The sequence below is a fragment of the Papaver somniferum genome, chromosome 6, assembly GCF_003573695.1.
Source record: "Papaver somniferum cultivar HN1 chromosome 6, ASM357369v1, whole genome shotgun sequence".
NCBI classification, from domain to species: domain Eukaryota; kingdom Viridiplantae; phylum Streptophyta; class Magnoliopsida; order Ranunculales; family Papaveraceae; genus Papaver; species Papaver somniferum.
Genome location: NC_039363.1, coordinates 79,142,972 through 79,163,294, shown reverse-complemented (window position 1 = coordinate 79,163,294; position 20,323 = coordinate 79,142,972). Strand labels below are relative to the sequence as shown.

The following is a 20,323-nucleotide window of genomic DNA, read 5'->3' as shown; positions in this document are numbered from 1 at the left end:
ATTATTAATTTTCTTGATCATGATTGGAAATTGAAAGTAATTAAATTGTTTACAAAGCTCGTTTAATCAAGTCTCGAGTTATCTCTTCTAGAATTTGAATATACCGATTCATCGGAATCGTGAAAAATGGAAGCAAATCCACTTGTAACCTGGATTTTTTTTAATTTTCTTGATCGTGATCGGAAATTGAAAGTAAATTCACGAGAAACTTTGATGGGAAATTTAAAAGCAAATAAAATTTAATTGGAGAATTTAAGGTAATGCAAACTATATAATTGACTGTTCTGTATCTTATTGTCGATCACTTAAGTTAACCTGCATATGTTCAGTCAAAGTCTGAATTGCCTAATAATATTCCTTCCAATCAAATCTAAAATAAAATAGGAAAAACATCAGATAAAACAGTAGGGTTTAATATTAACTTTCACTATATGTTAGACGAGATCATCGCGTTCACAAACACTTAAATAGTCACTGTGATCACTATTACTGTCATCATCATCTCGAACGTCTCTATCAGCGTCAGTTGTACTTCTAATAACCTGTTCTCCTTCAATTATTTTTCGAGTCCAGCTCACGAAGTGGTCAGTTTCAGCTGCATTGGATGCATGATTATCAATGAAATGGTTATGTCATATGATACGTCAAGTTGGTTAAAAAAAATCACAATTTTGCTACAATAAAACATCAAATGCACTACTGATATTTTCTATAAGCGAGAAACCAGATGGTCATATTTGGCATGATTTTTGCAGGAAAAAATAGGCAGAATAGTAACAAAAAGAAACATGAAATTGCCATGGTAGATTGATTGTGATAAAGGATTATTAACTTTGTAAGATTCCTAACTTGAATGATTTTCTTTATAATTCAGGAGAAACTATGAACAGGACGAAGTCCAAAATCGTAATAGATGGTGAGCATGGTGAACAGTATTATTTAACACTTGATCCGAATAGTAAATAATGTGATAAGGAAAAGCTGGCGCTGGCATATCCTAATTGAACTACTACCACGCACATTCATACATCTCATATAAGATTTGGATATCTAACAATTCATTGTACATATTACTATTACTTGGTCAACAATCCCATACATCCCACACGGTTACTCCATAAGAATTGGTGGTATCAGTTGCCTGGTCTTCGGATTTCAAACTAATTAAACAGAGTTTTCACATCAAGAGATTTATTCAATACGCGTTTATATTTGAAAATTTAATATGCTGGTGGTGGCAGTCAATATCTCCTAGATCAGCTATATAGTTATGCCTGCCATGTTCATGTAAAGCGTTTTGACCCAATTAATCTGGGTATAGAACCTAAACCTCGAACCACATTCTCTACGGTCTTCAAATTGATAAATTTGAATAATCTTCGGGCAAAGTCTACAATCTGGTCTTATCCTCAAGTACTTGAAAAAAATTTATTAGAATTTCTGTTGCAAATGAAAACGAAGTCAAAAATACTAACTTGTGAACTGTCCAGGATCGAAAAAAAAAAAAAGAAAATAAACCCTCTTCCTTTTTACTGATACTTCGACAGTGCAATGGCCATGCACCAAAATCCCTGCAATATGATCACAAAAAGGTTCAAACTTAGTTTCAGGAACAACAATGACCAGTCACCAACTCAATTTTTCTAATCTTTTCAAATAATTCAATGTAACTGTATTCTCTTTAACTTGGTCATCAGTGGAGTTAATAAAATACACTTGCTAACCATGCGCTTGGGTTGGGTAGGAGACAGGTGGGAGGAGACGACTCAAGTAAATTATTAACTAATCATTATTTTTTACAACTAATCATTTGGGCAATGCAAATTTATGCTTAGCCGCTACCTCTGACAGGCCCTTGCACTTGAAAACTGGTAGGATGCCTAGCTGTGCACATTTTATGAGCAGTATTGAGAAAACCAAAAACCGAAATGTATATAGAGTTGTAGCGAGTGTAAACAGACTGGGAGTGGCAACTGAAATATGCATAATTGGGTTAGAAAATCAGAGTAACCAGTTGAACAATAGAGCCAGGAACCACAGCCATTTAAAAAACATAAGCACCATGAGTGGAATCAATTGAGCTCAGTGGATTATGTCAGACAACATTACAGCAGGTAAAAAATGGAAAACCATAGTAAAATAAATTTCATGCAGAAAATTGCAGGTGAAACTAACTATTTACCTTTTTTAGTGCTTAACTGAATGGAGATCAGAATTCATTCATTAGCCAAATAGTGCTGCACCACAAGAAACAATGTAAAGTAGGAAAAAGAACTTAGCGTCATGTTAGGAGCCAAATCTGTTAGCTGCTAATAACATGAGGATTTGTCTCTTAAGTCTTGACTATTCAGGAAGCGATGTAAAATAGAAGAATGAGTTTAACACATTCAGAACAGGAACCGGCAAGAATGAGTTTAAAATAGACTCCTTTCAATTTCCCAACCACACTCTCCTGCAAGATTCTCACATTGCAAACACATAAAATAAACAAAATTCAAGTAACAAAAATGAAAAACCAAAAAGTTCTGATGGGAGGCAGGCGACTCCATCATAGTCCCATCTAAAAATGTTAGAAGATTTGTGTAGGGACTCAGGAGGCAGGCAGTCCTCATTGCAATGAAGCAACACCGAACTTCTCAAGGCAATCTAATAGAGAAGCAGACGCTACCAGATCACGGGAGAAGGTGGGTAACGACGCCGCCAATTGAGCAGCGGCCGCTTCTTTTTACTGCTCGGATAATAATAAGATCAAGTAGATGCAATTTGATGGTAAACAAGATTGGGAAGATCACCTAAGGCTCAATTATTTCAAAAACATCAAAAATCAAACACTAACAAACAAGCAAAAAAAAGGATTTTGGGATGAAAATAGCTCTCTGCCCTAACAAGAAACAAACCCAAATCTAAATCTACGAATTTATACCCAATACGAATTTAGAAATGATTGAACTTTAACAAAATTAAAAAAAACATACCTCAATTTTCGGCAAACAAAGAACCCCTTGTAATCAGTTCACCGTTCTACTGTTCAGAGAGAAACTCCTACGAACTCAAAGTTCACTGGTTCTTTTTTTCGTTTTTTCCGTCTTTTCTTCGTTTTCTCCGTCAAGTAATGGGGGTTTAGTTCATGGGCGCGGGTGAATCACATCAAGTAACACAATTTTCTTTTTTATTAATTTTAGAAACAAATCAATTTAATGGGATCTTGCTTACAAATTGTACAGCTCGTATGTACACCTAGGTACTGTATAGTTTGGTAAAAAAATCGTCGCATCTCGTGTGTAAGACTAAAAAAAGAATATGAGGCACCTAAGAGCTTCTCCAACCGAGGGTGAGAGTTTTGTTTTCTTTTGACACATATGATTTTATACCCTCATTTAGATTAAATTCATCTCCAACAGTATGTCTTATAAAGTAGGAAGGATGTGAAAATAAATGTGAAGGTCTTAGAGAAAGTCTTATTTTGATCTTGGGACCTCCGTGTCATCTTTTTGATTATTTTTTTAATTATTATTTTTAAATAAATTTTTCTAAACCAATAGAAAAAAAGGAATCAGTTTTATCTTTATCCAAAAAAAAACAAATCCTAAAAATAAACACCCCACACTGTTGGAGATGGCTCATGAAAAAAACATTACTATTTTTACCACATATAAATAACCCCACAAACAAGGATCTAAATAAAAACTCCACGTAGGATTTGTGGCACCCACTGTTGGAGATGCTCTAAGAGAAACAAAATTTAGTCTCACCAAAATCTGAAATGTTACGACGGTTAGTAAATTCCCGCAGCCTTTTGTTAGTCGATCGGGCGCCATTAGCATTCCCGCGACCTTGGTAGATATTACGAATCATATATCAAAAGTTGGTCTTTATTCGAAACGAAGGTTTTACATTGATCTGTTTATGCATAAAACTTCTTTATCCATTTACCATTGATCGGTGACTTGATCTTCGTGACATTCATGCGTCTGAGCTTGTAGTATTCGCTCTCTGCTACCTTTCTTACTCCGAAAGGTCCTTCCCAGTTTGCGGCAAATTTTCCTGCACTAGCATTCCTTTGCACATGAGGAGTGATCTTAAGGACCAAATCGTCTACCTCGAATCTCCTTTCCTTTACACTCTGATTATAATAATTCACCGTGCGTTTCTTGTATACCTAAACAAACCGTTCTACCTGGGCTCTTCTCTCTTCTATTGTATCTAAATGGGCAAAGCGACTTACTTCGTTCGGATTCGTATGACTAGCCATTGTTACCCTCGCGGATGGAATTGCAATCTCTGCCGGCAATAACGCGTCCTCCCCATAGACCAGAGAATACGGTGATGCACCCGTGGAACTTCGTTTCGAGATTCTATATGCCCATACCGCGAGCGGGAGCTGCTCATGCCACTCTCTGGGATGGTCTTCCACTGTCCTGCTCAAGACCCGGATCAACATCTTATTGCTCTCCTCGGCTTGCCCGTTACCTTGAGGATAGTAGTGGGTTGACATATGAAGCCTCACATTATATTGATTTAGCAAATCTATCACGTCTTTGTTTACTAGGGGTGTGCAAAAATCCCGGAACCGCGGATTTCATCTGTATCCGTCTGCAAAATTACGGGTGAAACCCCATCCGCAAGCTCTATGGACCGGACAAGGATGGGATTTTTAAATCCTCACATTTTAGCGGTTTGGTTGCGGTTGGATGTTTAAATCCGCGTCTGAAAAATTTGCTAATGGCGTCCGATCGTCTGACAAATTTACTAAAGGTTGCAGGAACGCCAATGTCGCCTGATCAACTGACAAAAGGTTGCGGGAATGCTAATGGCGCCCGATCAACTGACAAAAGGCCGCAGGAGTGCTAATGGCGTCCGATCGTCTGACAAATTTACTAAAGGTTGCAGGAACGCCAATGTCGCCTGATCGACTGACAAAAGGTTGCGGGAATGCTAATGGCGCCCGATCAACTGACAAAAGGCCGCGGGAGTGCTAATGGCGCCCGATCGACTGACAAATTTACTAAAGGTTGGAGGAATTCCAATGGCGCCTGATTGACCGACAAAAGGTTGTGGGAATGCTAATGGCGCCCGATCAACAAACAAAAGGACGCGGGAGTGCTAATGGCGCCCGATCGGCTGACAAATTTGCTAAAGGTTGCAGGAATGTCAATGGCGCCTGATCGACTGACAAAAGGTTGCGGGAATGTTAATGGCGCCCGATTGATTGACAAAAGGCTGCGGGAGTGCCAATGGCGCCCGATCGGCTGACAAATTTACTAAAGGTTGCAGGAATGCCAATGGAGCCTTATCGACTGACAAAAGGTTGCGGAATGCTAATGGCGCCCGATCGACTGACAAAAGGCTGCGGGAAAGCCAATGGCGCCCGATCGGCTAACAAGTTTACTAAAAGTTGCAGGAATGCCAATGGCGCCTGATCGACCGACAAAAGGTTGCGGGAATTCTAATGGCACCCGATCGACTGACAAAAGGCCGCGGGAGTGCCAATGGCGCCCGATCGACTGACAAATTTATTAAAGGTTGCAGGAGTTCCAAGGGCACCCGATCAGCTGACAAAAGATTACGGGAATGTCAATGCCTCTTAACCAACCAATTTAACATACATCCCACCCTCCCAAACCCTGTTGAGAAAAGCGAAGGGGGAGTAGGCGCGTCGAACATACATCCCGCCCTCCCAAACCCTGTTGAGAAAAACAAAGAGGGGAGTAGGCGCGTTGAACATACATCCCGCCCTCCCAAACCATGTTGAGAAAAACGAAGAGGAGAGTAGGCGCATCGAACATACATCCCACCCTCCCAAACCCTATTGAATAAAAAAAAGAGAGGAGTAGGCGCGTTGGACATACATCCCGCCCTCCAAAACCCTGTTGAGAAAAACGAAGGGGGGAGTAGGCGCGTTGAACATACATCCCTCCCTCCCAAAACCTGTTGAGAAAAACGAAGGGGGGCGTAGGCGCGTTGAACATACCGCCCTCCCAAACCCTGTCAAGAAAATGAAGGGGGGTAGGCATGTTTAACATACATCCCTCCTTCCCAAACCCTGTCAATAAAATGAAGGGTGAGTAGGCACGTTTAACATACATCCCGCCTCCCAAACCCTGTTGAGAAAAACGAAGGGGGGAGTAGGAGCGTTTAACATACATCCCTCCCTCCCAAACCCTGTTTAGAAAAACGAAGGGGGGGAGTAGGCGTGTTTAACGAACATCCCGCCCTCCCAAACCCTGTTACGAAACACGAAGGGGGGAGTAGTTACGTTTAACATACAACCAGCCCTCCCAAATCCTGTTAAGAAAAACGAAGGAGGGAGTAGGCGCGTTTAACATAATTCCCGCCCTCCCAAACCCTGTTGAGAAAAACAAAGGTGGGAGTAGGCGCGTTGAACATACATCCCGCCCTCCCAACCCTGTTAAGAAAAACGAAGGGGGCAGTAGGCGCGTTTAACATACATCCCGCCAATAAAAAAAAAAGGAGGATGGAATAGAGGGATGGAATATACATATCTTTAATTAAACCTACATTATATAGAATGAACACCTAAGTACAAAGGAACGCTAAAAAAAGAGAGAGAGTTTTGTCACTTATCATCTGATAGTAACACGCGATAAGGAGCAATGTCTGCATCTATGGACTGCACCATCAAGAGCACTTCCTCACGCTGATCAATAGCGGTATCCAATGCATAATCGGCTTCATTAGCCAATTAAGCAAGTCCCTTTATGTCGCTGGGAACTTTCGATTTACGAGCAGCAGCTAGCGTTTTCTCTCGATCATGGTAAATCACGCGCATCTTGTTCACATGCACTGCGCGAGAAGCCAATAACATATCTATCTCCCCACTCAGAAGAAGCAAACACCTCAATTAACCAGGAATATTGAAAGAGCGAACAAGCGTGGAAGCCGCTACAAGAGTTAAAGTATAACCGTGCAAGTGAGGAAAAGCCCGCTCAGAGATAGATAGACGACGGTCTGCGATAGCTTGATCTATACTTGCCGTCATGACAATGGACTCTTCAAAGATCCGATCTGCAGCTTGACGGATCTTAACCGTCTCGTCTAATGCATGTCGAATCTGGACGTACACATGCCCCTTCGCCCGAATCCTTTCTACCATCTGGAAAGTATCGTATTGGTCAGAAAATTAAACCCGTTTAGCATCTCTGTCAACCTCCCTTCATGCCTTGAGCGCTTCAATCTCCGCTTTTACTAGTAAAAGCCTCGCGAGTTCCTCCTCCTTGTACCGGGGTCAACCATCGAGGGTATTGGTGCCAATGAAAGAACGTAACCATGAAGAACATATGCCATCTAGAGTGAAAAAAAGAAGAGGGAGACAATGAAATAAAGAAGCAAAAAAGTTAGAGCTTAAAGAACCCAATGTTGCATATTTATAGAGAGCTAACGGTTAAAGTGACCGCAAGAGCCATGGATGACACGTGGACAGCACTAAAGGGGAACCGAATCTCGAGAGACCGCGTCTCTGGAAAATCGGATACTCCCACAACTTCAAACCCTAAAATTCTATAGAAATACAAAAAAGGAGAAGGGGAGAAAATAAAAAAGAAGTACTAAATATGTAATCTAGTCTTCCAATAATGAACGACAACGAGCAATATCTATATCCAGAGCCTCCACCATCAAGAGACTGTCACTGACTTGTGTGTCAGCCAAGCGTAAATCTTGATCATCCTCGTGAACCCGCTTCATGATATCCTGAATAACCCTATCTTCGGCCCCAGCCCCTTCGGCAAGTGAAACGGTGTCCTCATGTTCATCATATTCCCTACGCGTTCTATCTCAATGGAATGAACGAAGGATCCATAACATTCCCGCTTCCTCCTTTAGAACTAGCAAACGGGCTAGTTCGTCATCAATATAAGGATGAGGGACAAGCAAAGTGGTCGCTGTTAAGACCAAAGTGTGACCAAGGAGTGGCCGCATTACTAGGTTGGAAATCCAGAGGCGACAATCCGAAATAGCCCGGTCTATTGTAGCCACCATCGCCAGAGAATCTGCATACAAATGATTGGCCACGCCATGTACGGTAATGACATCATTAAGAGTGCGTTGAGTCTCCGGTGACACGCGACCTGATGGTTCGGTGTCTAGCTCGTCTTGATAAGCTTCAGACACCTCCCTAAACTTAGAATTCGCGCCATGTCTATTAGTAATTCTCCGCTCCCGTAGCGCGTCGACTTCAGTCTTCACAAGCAGTAGACGCTTCAATTCATCATGCTTGAACATTACAGAGGTTAATCCAGGAATAAGTGTTAAAACTATCACATACCCGTTGAGAGAATTCGACATGCGAGTCGAGTAACTCACAAGGAAATGGAAGAAGAAATCAAGGAACAAGATGATAATATACCAGCTGTACACACATATATATATATATATAAACATATGAGAGAGAGAGATACACCGTTCACGAGGCGGTAACCGGCGAACTTCTCCAGGCGCGAAGAAATGTGTATGCTGACTCGACCATATAAGTATGACTATAAGGTTATCTTACGACTAATCTCATAGTCAGGGGACTAATATTGATACATGAAAAATAACTTCCTTTAACCGGGCTAGGATGCCCCAAAGAAGGGGAAGGCTATACATGGAACATAGGGACTAGGGCCCAAGTCCACCAATGAAGTATCCATGAGGTGGAAGGGACAATGAAGGAATTAACAAGGAAGAAGGAGGTTATATTAGAGAAGGTATGACATTAGTAGTAATTAAGGAGGTTTAGGACACATGGTTAGATGTCATAAAAAAAGAAGAGGCTTTTGGAAAGTCTATATAAGAAAGGACAAGGTACAATGGAATGACAACTCTCTCTCATACTATTCTCAGAAAAGTGAGGTCATCTTGGTACACTAGGACGGGTAGAACCCAACGAGAATTCCGGTATTAACAACACTACATACATGTAGTTTAATTATTTTGTACTTCACACTACATACATATGGTTTGCAGATCATTAAGTAGGGGGTGTTGTTTATTGTGAGATGAAGTATTGACTAATGGGGAGTGATACATATCACCATAGTATTATTGTCAAAGTTGTGATGCAATTGGACTTTGATGATGTAATAATAATATGACACTGTATAACAATATTTGAGAACAATTGTTTTCGTATTGTTATGGCTACGGGTCTTAAACAAAAATGATGCTGAATCGAACACATTCAGAATCACTGGAATACTTAGAGCGGCAAAGAATTCAAGGAATGTTAAAGACTCAAGGAAATCAAGCATGATGGATGAGAAGCTACAAAGTTTATTTATTTTGTAATCCATATGTATTGATAGTTTTTCACTAAAATTGACAAAGAGGGAGATTGTTAGAGCACTGCTCATTCAAACTCCCAAGCGTTGCTATCTCAAGCTTGTTTGTAAAGTTTAGTTGATCAGAACTATAGTCTTGATTTATAGTCTACTTATAGCTATGTCTCGGGTTAGGATAGAATGTGCAGTTGGGCTTTAGATTTCACGGCGTTTATCGATTGATGACGAAGATCTACTGAGGAAAGCTTGGAGGAACTTCATCAACAAAAGGTATGTAGAGACTAAAACTTTTCTATCACTTGGAAGTATATTCTATTCTATCTCCTAATGAGACTAAGTCGTATAGCTATATATACTTTTACATTATACACATTCGATATTTCGAGCTGGGTTTATCTCGGTTATCTATTTCTCGAAATATGTGTTGGAATCTTTTTGCTTTGACTATGCTCATCATTATTCTTGACGAGTTTTGTTAGAGAACTTCTCGGTCGAACTCGCAAGCGTTGCTATCTCAAGCTTGTTTGTCAATTTTAGTTGATCAAAACTATAGTCTTGATTTCTAGTCTACTTATAAGAGTTTCAGACTAGTATAGATTGTGTAGTTGAGCGTTAGACTTCACGACGCTTACAACTGAAGACGAAGATCTACTGAAGAACTCGGAGTAACTTCATCAACAAAAGGTATGTGGAGACTAAAACTTGTCTATCACTCATAAGTTTATTTTTATTATATTTTATATCCTAATGAGACAAAAGTCGTATAGTGATATAGACTTTCATATCATACACATTTGTTATTTCGAGCTGAGTATAACTCGCTTATCTATTTCTCGAAATATGTGTTGGTAGATTTTGCTTTAGCTACATTCATCATTATTCTTGACGAGTTTAGTTGGAAACAATTTATTTGTTGGAGGCTAAATAATAAGTCAAAATATGTTCATGTGGAAATTGCCTTGAAAAATCTTATATGATTTGTGTGAGACAGTCAATTGATGTCTACTTAGAAAGTTCTGTATTGATTATTCGATCACTTGAAAATTGCTTATAAGTTAATGGTTTGTGTGAGATAGCTATTGTCGTCTTCTAAGAATGTTTCAATGATTGAAATGAGAGTTTAGAACTAAACCCCATGTCTGGAAAACATCACAGTATGCGTACTTAGTGTACAAACTGTGTTGGTATGATTCAGGTCTGAAAACCAAGTTTGCATACTAGTATGCGAGCGGTTTTAACTGTCAAAGTCTGGGAACCAAGTTTGCATACCATTATGCGAACGGTTCTACCTGAGTTAGGTCTGAGACGACAGTTCGCGTATCCATTTGCAAACTGTTGGACAGAACCAAAGTCCAGAACTAAAGTTTGCATACCCGTTTGCAAACTTAGTGGTCAAAGTTCTAAAATCGGTTTAGTATGTTTACATACTCATGAAAAAATACATTTAGTAAATAAGGAATGCAATCTTTGCAAACCGTGGCTTAATGTTCATGAACTGATTGTTGTACTTTGTACATTACGAATTATTCCGATTTTGCTTCAATTGGATCATATATACTTATATGTGATTGTCAACAATTGAACAAGTCTATGAAACACAATTAGATTTATTTGATTATCTTTCATGAGTGATTGATCATCATAGTTGATCTAGATGTGTTAGATGAATGTGGTTAAGACAAAAGTGTTCATATGTCTAACTTTGGTTAACTATTATTGAACCAACTTATTATACACGTTTAGGTACGGTTACCTGTATCCAAATGAAAGTATATTTCATTTTTGTGTGACAAGATAAGACCATCTAACGGTGGAGAGATATGCTTTGGTTTCAAGCAGACTTGGCTTGTATTTTAAATCATATTTTTATCTAACGGTGAATATGGAATGCTTTGTTTCTAAGCTAACTTAGCAAACCCTAATTTGAAAGGCTATATAAAGGAGAACTCTAGCAACTGGTAAACCTAATCCCCACACCTCATGTGTGATACTAGTTGCGACTAGAGTCGATTCTCCTTTAACCTAGGTTTTTCCTAAAACCATTATAGGTTAACGACTTACAGACTTCATTGGGATTCTGAAGCCAGATCCAACTATTTTCGCTGTAGTTGCGTATTTTGATCTTACTTGTTCTATCGTGTTGAGTAATATCTTCTCTAAGATTTGCTCGAGATTTATCTCCGATAGGTAAGATATAAAAAGTAATCACAAAGCTCCTCGTCTCATTCTTTGTGATTCCACAATAACTTGTTATACTATCATATAGTTAAGTTATTGTAAGGTGATTGATATTTCTGAGCTTTTCTTTGGGAATATAAAACCGGATTATCAATTGGTTCCTGTGCACCTAGATTTATCATAAGACGGAACAAAACTTCATAGGTAATTCCGTGGGAGATAGATTTATCTATCATAATAGACATTTATGAGGGAGATAGATTTGTTTATAAGTCTTCGATTTTGGGTCGTAACAGCTCTTTGTTGTGGGTGAGATCATCTAAGGGAATCAAGTGCGTAGAATCCTGCTGGGATTCAGAGGCGTAAGGAATACGACTGTACCTTGATCAGTGTGAGATTGGTTATGGCTCGACTATATTCCAGTCCGAAGTTAATTTGTAGTAGGATAGTATCTGTAGCGGCTTAATACAGTGTGGTGTTCTGGTCTAGGTCCCCGGGTTTTTTTATATTTGCGGTTTCCTCGTTAACAAATGGTTTTTGTGTTGTTTCTTTTCCGCATTATATTTTATATAATTGAAATATCACAGGTTTTGCGTAGTTCAATCAATTGGGAAATCTGACATTGTTTGTTGGGTAGTAATTGATTGACACTTGAACATTGGTTTTTGATACCATTCAAGTTATTTCTCATATCAATCAGGCTCACAGATTCCTTAATGTTCGATTGCAGATTGTATTGAGAAATAGAGATACAGCTCTTGGATATATTTCCTTGATTTAGTCTGACTGTCTAGTTGATTCTCTTGGAATTATATTGGAGTTAGTCCATACAGATTGTCGAACGAAATATTGGGTGTGGTTGTTAGACCCCCGATTTTTCAAGTTTAGTTGGAAACGATTTATTTGTTGGAAACTAAATATTAAGTCAAAAGATGATCATGTGAAAATCACCTTGAAACATCTTATATGATTTGTGTAAGATAATCATTTGATGTCAACTTGGAAAGTTTGTTATTGATCATTTGATCACTTGAAAATTACTTGAAGCTAATAGTTTGTATGAGACATCTATTGTCGTCTTGTAAGGATGTGTCAATGATTGAAGTGGGAGTTTAGAACAATTGACCATGTCTTGATGCAACACGGTATGCATACCTAGTATACGAACTATATTGTTATGATTCAGGTCTGAGAACCTTGTTTGTGTACCTAGTATGCGAACGGTTTTACCTGTAAAGGTCCAGGAACCTTGTTTGCGTACCTAGTATGCGAACGGTTCAACCTGCGTTAGGTCCGGAACTGCCGTTTGCATACCTGGTTTTTGAACGGCTGGACAGACCAAGGTCCGGAGTTGTTGTTTGCATACCTGGTTTACGAACACAGTGGTTTAAGTTCTAAAATCGGTTAAGTATGATTCTCATACTCATGAACTAAATATTTATGAATTAAGGAATGCAATCTTTGCAAATCGTAGCTTAATGTTCATGAATTGATTCTTGTATAAGTACTTTGTACAATTACGAATCAATCCGATTTTGTTTCGATTGGTTCATATATATTTCTATGAGATAGTGAACAATTGAACAACTCTATTTAAAACACAATTAGATTCATTTGATTATCTTTCATGATTGATTTATCATAATATTTGATCTAGAAGTGTTAGATGAATGTGGTTAAGACAAAAGTGTTCATATGGCTAACTTCGATTAACTGTTATTGAGCCAACACAATATACGCGTTTAGGTACGGTTACCTATATCTAAATGAAGGTATATTTCGTTTGTGTATAACAAGCTAAGACCATCTAAAGGTGGATAAAGATTGCTTTATTTTAAAGCAGACTTAGCTTGAATCTTAAATCAGGTTTTCATCTAACGGTGAATAATGAATGCTTTGTTACTAAGATATGTTAGCTTTGACTATAAGCAAACCCTGATTTGAAATACTATATAAGGGAGAACTCTAGCAACTGGAAAACCTATTCCCGACAATTTCATGTGTCCTAGTTTCAAACTAGAGTCGATTCTCCTTTAACCTAGGTTTTCCCAAAACCCTTTTAGGTTAACGACTTGAAGACTTCATTTGGGATTCGTGAAGCCAGACCCGACTATTTTCTCTATAGTTGCGTGTTCTGATCTTACTTGTTATATCGTGTTGAGTACTATCTTCTCTAAGATTTGCTCGATATTTATCTCCGATAGGTAAGATATAAAAAGTAGTCAGAAATTTCTTCGTCTCAGACTTTGTGATTCAGCAGTAACTTCTTCTACCACCATATAGTTACGTTATTGTAAGGTGATTTATATTTCTAGGATACTCTTCGGGAGTATAATACCAGATTATCAATTGGTTCCTGTTCACCTTGATTTATCATAAGACGGAACAAAACTTCATAGGTACTTCTGTGGGAAACAGATTTATCTATCAGAATAGACTTATCTGTGGGAGACAGATTTGTTTATAAGTCTTCGACTTTGGGTCGTAGAAACTCTTAGTTATGGGTGAGATCAGCTAAGGAAATCAAGTGCGCATAATCCGGCGTGGTTCTAGAGCCGTAAGGAACGCGACTGTACCTTAATCAGTGTGAGACTTGGTTAGGGCTCAACTACATTCCAGTCTTGTAGTAGGCTAGTGTATGTAGCATTTAATACAGTATGGTGTTCATCTGGACTAGGTCCCGAGGTTTTTATGCATTTGCGGTTTCCTCGTTAACAAAAGTTCTGGTGTCTGTGTTATTTCTTTTCCGCGTTATATTTTTTATATAATTGAAATATCACAGGTTGTGCACAGTTCAATCAATTGGTAAATCCGACCTTGATTGTTGGATAGAAATTGATTGGCACTTGGGAATTGGTCTTTGGTACCGTCCAAGTTATTTCTCATAACAATCAGGCTTACAGATTTTTATCTGTTTCGATTGCACATTGTGTTTAGAAATTGAGATTAAGCTCTGTTAGAGCATAGCCCGGTTAAACCCACCAAGCATTGGTATGTCAAGTTTGGTTGTCATATTTTAGTGAATCAAAACTCATCTTAAGAGTCGCTTGATTATGTACTAGAGTCAACTTCGTATAGGTTAGCTTGAAAGTATTAAGATATGAGACATTACAAGTATTGCGAAGACTTGAAGAAGTGAAGAAGTAAGAAGCTACAACGACAACATCATCCTTCCACTTGAGGTTAGTAATATTTGACTTGAACTGTTTCATTCCCTAGCGTATCTTTCAAGTCGTGCATATTGAAAACAAAACTGTGAAGCATGAACACTCTAGATAGACATAGTATTAAAGAATACAATACGGGGTTTATTGCTTAACCATTAAACTTTGTATATAAGACATCGACATAATCGTTTAAATGATATTGTGATTATGTATGGGTATGAGGTGAGGATTTCATCCTACGAAATAATGTTTTACATGTGTTTTAAGGAAGTAAGTTCATAAACTTGTTTATGAATCGAAAAGGAAATCGCAAGGCGTTATTGGTATTGTTATTCATTGCATATCTTGTGAACAACCAATATGTGCGATTTAGTATAACCGCTCATGACTTGTTTATGTTCTTGGTAAAACTATTCACAAAGGTCTGACTTATGTATTGGTATGACTTTTATTACTGAAACCGATCTTAAGTAATCACCTGAGATGGTGTGATCGAGTTTGTGATTTGTATATGACCGAATCTGGGTAAAGGGGAACCGGTTTTAGTAAGAGGTGAAAGACATCACAAAGGGGAATCCATCCTTGTATGAGGTGCAGCAAGTTTTTAGCAGAAGGGGGAACCGGTCCTATGGACATGTGCAACACGTTTTTAGGCAAAGGGGAACTGATCCTATGGACATGTGCAACACATATAAGTTAGATACCATATATATGTGGGGAACCGATCCTAGTACCTAGTCAACCGAATTTTGGAAAGCTAGTGTGACTATGCACAATACTCACATGGAGGTAGAACCGAAACTTGTTTTGGTAGAACCATTAAACCCATGATTTGTGATTGAGTGTTCTTGATCAATCACATAGTTCTTGAAAGTTAGATGAACCAATTCTAAACTTGTTCGGAAGTGTGGAAAATCGGTTTCAAGGTTTTAAGTATGAAGAGGACTTACAAAGTAAGGATGTCGACATACTTTGAACATGTGCTGTAATGTTTATCTTTTATTGTTCAAAGTTATTCCTTAATAGCTAAAGGAAGAAAATCCCAGGATCGAAAGATAAATAAGTTAAAAATCTTTTATTTAAAGTTTTTAATTTTATTTTAGGAAAACAAGAATTAGTAATGTGCATTTACTAGTTGAAGACTTTCCAAAGAGATTTTCGGTCATTATTTTGGATAGAGCATTTCCAGAAATTATAGAAACCGAATTCGGAATATATTGCATATCTTGAAAATATTTTCGGTTTTGGAAATTCCTTGGTGTCCAAACTTCCTTGTCTATAAATACTTGAAGTTTGCATTTCTAGCAAACTAATCCTTCGTGACAGCAAACTTCCTCGGGTGTGTTGTTACTGGTGTGGCCGCCTATTCGAATAGGAGAGTAACCTAATTAGGTGAAATATCATACGGCCGCTCAGTTTAAGTCTTCTTTTGGATTGAGAATCTCTATTAGTACCATTGATGGGAAACTAGATAATTGCAGTTTATCTTGTGTTTTCGATTGATTTGATTGACTAACGGTGGTTGAACTTTGATTTCACCTAGTTTGTTTATGCTTGAGAATCTTCTCTTCTGATATAAAATTCACTCAAACTAGATCGAAGTTTCGACAGAGATCTTTAGACTGTTTTTAGTTCTAAAGACGATCTTGTGATAATCCATTGTTAACAGACTCTGTGTGATTGATTACAAGAGATTCAAGTTGTTGCGTGCAGGTGTTTATTGAAGATCTAAGAAGATATTGAAGATTTATTATTTGGGGTTCATAATCTTTGGTGTGCACAATACTTGTTTCGGTATAAGAGGATCTAACTATAATCTGTTTATCCTTGTGGTAGATTTGATTGATAAGTTGAGTAGATCGGCATCAATACAGTTCTTTGTGATTAAAAGTATTGATTGTAAAATCTTAACAATTACCTTTGGTAGTTGAGAATAAGATAGATCTAAGAACCTGACGAAGGAGTCTATTGAGATAAACAGAAGAGCCTTTGTCGAACTCACATCACTTGGTTGAAGAGAGTTGATACCAAACAGATTTGTTGTTCCTTTACTGTTTGGAATATGAACCAAAGGAATTGTTCCAAGTATATGTTGGAGGCGTGGGAATACAGACGGAACTAGGTGAACTATAGGTTTAGTTGATTGGTCTCAACTATACGAAGTTGGTTTAATTTTGTGTAGCGGCTTAATCCTGGGAGTATTCAATTCTGGACAAGGTCCCGGGGTTTTATGCATTTGCGTTTTCCTCGTTAATAAAATCTTGCTATGTCATTTACTTTTATTTTCCGCATGATAATTGTTTTATTATAGTTAAAGTAAATTACACAATCGTTAATTCCTACTTACTTGATAACCAATCCTATTATGTTTGGTTAAGTCCAAACTTTTTTATCAAGTAAACATACTTCGTTGTTGTATTGTCTCGATCTCGTATCCATAGACGATCACTCGAAGTGTGAACCGATTAGTTGCATTGTCTCGACTCAGTCCATAGAAAATCACTTTCGGAGAAAAGACTTATAGGTACGAAAAGTTTTAGCTTGAGGTATATTTGGGTACTCTCGCCTTTTCAAGCTCTTTGATATATCTCTTGATTGAGCTCGCTTTTAAGTTGGTGTTCTCGGAATTATATTGGAGTTTGTCCATGCAGATTGCTGAACGAATTATTGGGTGTGGTTGTTGTACCCATCACTTTTTCATTACCCATATCCAAATGAAGGTATATTTTATTTGTGTGTAACAAGCTAAAATCATCTAACGGTGGAGATTGATTGCTTTATTTTAAAGCAGACTTAGCTTGAATCTTAAATCAGGATTTCATCTAACAGTGAATATTGAATGCTTTGTTACTAAGCTATCTTAGCTTTGATTGTAAGCAAACCCTGATTTGAACTATATAAGGGAGAACTCTAGCAAATGGAAAACCTAATCCTGGAACTTTCTTGTGTCCTAGTTGCAAATTAGAGTCGATTCCCCTTTAACCTAGGTTTTTCCAAAACCCTATTAGGCTAACGACTTGAAGACTTCATTTGGATCCGTGAAGCCAGATCCAAATATTTTCTCTGTAGTTGCATATTTTGATCTTACTTGTTCTATCGTGTTGAGTACTATCTTCTCTAAGATTTTCTCGAGATTTATCTCCGATAGGTAAGATATAAAGAGTAGTCACAAAGTTCTTCGTCTCATACTTTGTGATTCCGCAGTAACTTCTTCTACCACCATATAGTTAAGTTATTGTGAGGTGATTGATATTTCTAGGTTGCTCTTCATGAGTATAAGACCGGATTATCAATTGGTTCCTGTTCACCTTGATTTATCATAAGACGGAACAAAACTTCATAGGTACTTTTGTGGAAGACAAATTTATCTATCAGAATAGACTTATATGTGTGAGACAGGTTTTTTTATAAGTCTTCGACTTTGGGTCGTAGCAACTCTTAGTTGTGGGTGAGATCAGCTAAGGGAATCAAGTGCGCAGAATCCGGCGTGGTTCTAGAGGCGTAAGAAACGCGACCGTACCTTATCGGTGTGAGACTTGGTTAGGGGTCAACTACATTCTAGTCCGAAGTTAAACTGTAGTAGGCGAGTGTCTGTAGCGGCTTAATACAATGTGGTGTTCAATCTGGACTAGGTCCCGGGTTTTTTTCGCATTTGCGGTTTCCTCGTTAACAAAATTTCTGGTGTCTGTGTTATTTATTTTTCGCATTATATTTTTTTATATAAGTGAAATATCACAGGTTGTGCATAGTTCAATCAGTTGATAAATCCTACTTTGTTTGTTGGATATAACTTGATTGACACTTGGGCATTGGTCTTTGGTACCATCCAAGTTATTCTTCTTATTAATCAGACTCACATATTTCTATCAGTTCGATTTGCTGATTGTATTGAGAAATAGAGATAAAGCTCATTGATATATCTCTTGATTGAGCTCGCTTTTAAGTTGGTACTCTCGAAATTATATTGGAATTTCGTCCATATAGATTGCCGAACGAATTGTTGGATGTGGTTTTTATACCCCCGCTTTTTCGCATGGTGAAACCAGTTTTGCTTCTTGAGGAAGGCTTGGTGGTTGTAAGACAACTATTCCATTTACCTCTTCAACTTCCAACACGACTTACTCACTTTCTCATCGTGGGTGTATTGCTACATTGGACGTGTTGTAGGCCGCCAGACCAAAACCTAGTGAATATCCCCCATGACATTATTGGTGTCTCAAGCATGGTTAAGTCTATTTTATAGACGTGTATTTATTTGGTAAAATTGGTTGACCTATCTAGGTGTTGACTTTAGCATAATGATGAGTCTAGCATGCCTTTCAGTTATGATTCTAGCATGCTTTGCAAAGACTCATTATTATGATGAATGGAGCACAAAGTATCTTCTAAGACAAGCAATGATGCTTTCCATACCATATACATAAAGAGTTGTTAGAATTCGATATTTAGAGTATTAACATATTAAAGTGTCATCTGAGACAACAATAATATATGTATTTTATAGTAATTGTGGCATATCATAGTTTCATCTAGGGCAGCAATGATATTTAGATGATATAGGTCTGATGAGATTGCTGGATCAAGCAGAGACTAAAATATGTATGCGTATATATATATATATATGGAATGACACGTACCGTAACGACACGGTCTATTTCACAGTGTTTTAAGCTAGGCCCTTAGACTGTCTCAAAACTAGGGCCTTTTGCATCCTATTCAGCTATTGACCGTTTCTTTCAAGTAATCAATAATACTGGATTGAAATGCCATGTGATCCTTTCCTTGTAATCAAAAAGATTGGATTGATTGCCTTGTGATCTTTATTTCATCTGAATCTCTCAATCGTTCTATCTGTACATAAATTCCCTTGTGACGTCGTACCATTTATCATTTCTTGTTCTACCCTTCCGCCCAAATTCTTTTTATTTCTACAATTCAGCATGGTAATGAGATCTGAAAACCAATTTAGGTCCGACCCAGTTTTATGCGAAGTAGTCAAGGGTAGTGATGGCTTTTTTAGTAGTTATTAATTGTTTTATAAATCGTCTGTTGATTCTTCATCCTCATTGAATGTATAGAGGAACTTGAAGTTTGGATAACAACCGGGTTACATCTATTGTTGTAGCATCAACACGAAAAAGTTTCAGTATGTGGCCATGACAGATAAACATGATAAATAGTAATTCCTAAATAGCTAGAAGTAACAAATGCTAAAAGGGAAATTTACAGATAAGTATTATTTCGTCTGTATACTAATTACTGACAAAAATATTCGACTTAAGAGAGCCCCTCTTCAAGATAGTTATAGGTTGATGTTAGCAAGGCAGTTATAGGCTTCAAGATAGCTATCGTTGTCGTTAACGGTGGGGAAGGCATGGGCTAGGAGGAAGATTAGTCTGCTTCAGTTAAGTTCTAGGTGGTCCTTGATTTTTAGGTGCATATGTTTCGATGAGTAAGGAAGTGATAGCCAGAGTAAGGAACTGATATCAATAAAACCATATTGATGTGCATAAACCATATTGTTGGAAGACGACATAGAAGTTCAGAATGCACAATCATAGATTTTATGATATAATACCATATTGATATTGTGAACACATAAATCACGAGGCCATCCAAGTGTTCACAAACAAGTGTTCACAAACAATATTCACATACGTCCTAATTCTAGAATCGTACATCGTATACGTAATGGGA

General features: G+C 37.9%; 1 long non-coding RNA gene across 1 annotated transcript; it reads right to left on the bottom strand.

The window, feature by feature from the left end:
* Window positions 1-228: 228 nt before the first annotated feature.
* LOC113285788 lies at window positions 229-3,157 on the bottom strand. Its single transcript, XR_003328941.1, has 4 exons — window positions 2,976-3,157; window positions 2,183-2,237; window positions 1,476-1,571; window positions 229-595 (listed from the first exon to the last, which is right to left on the bottom strand). It is a non-coding gene; the product is annotated as an uncharacterized LOC113285788 (long non-coding RNA).
* Window positions 3,158-20,323: the final 17,166 nt, after the last annotated feature.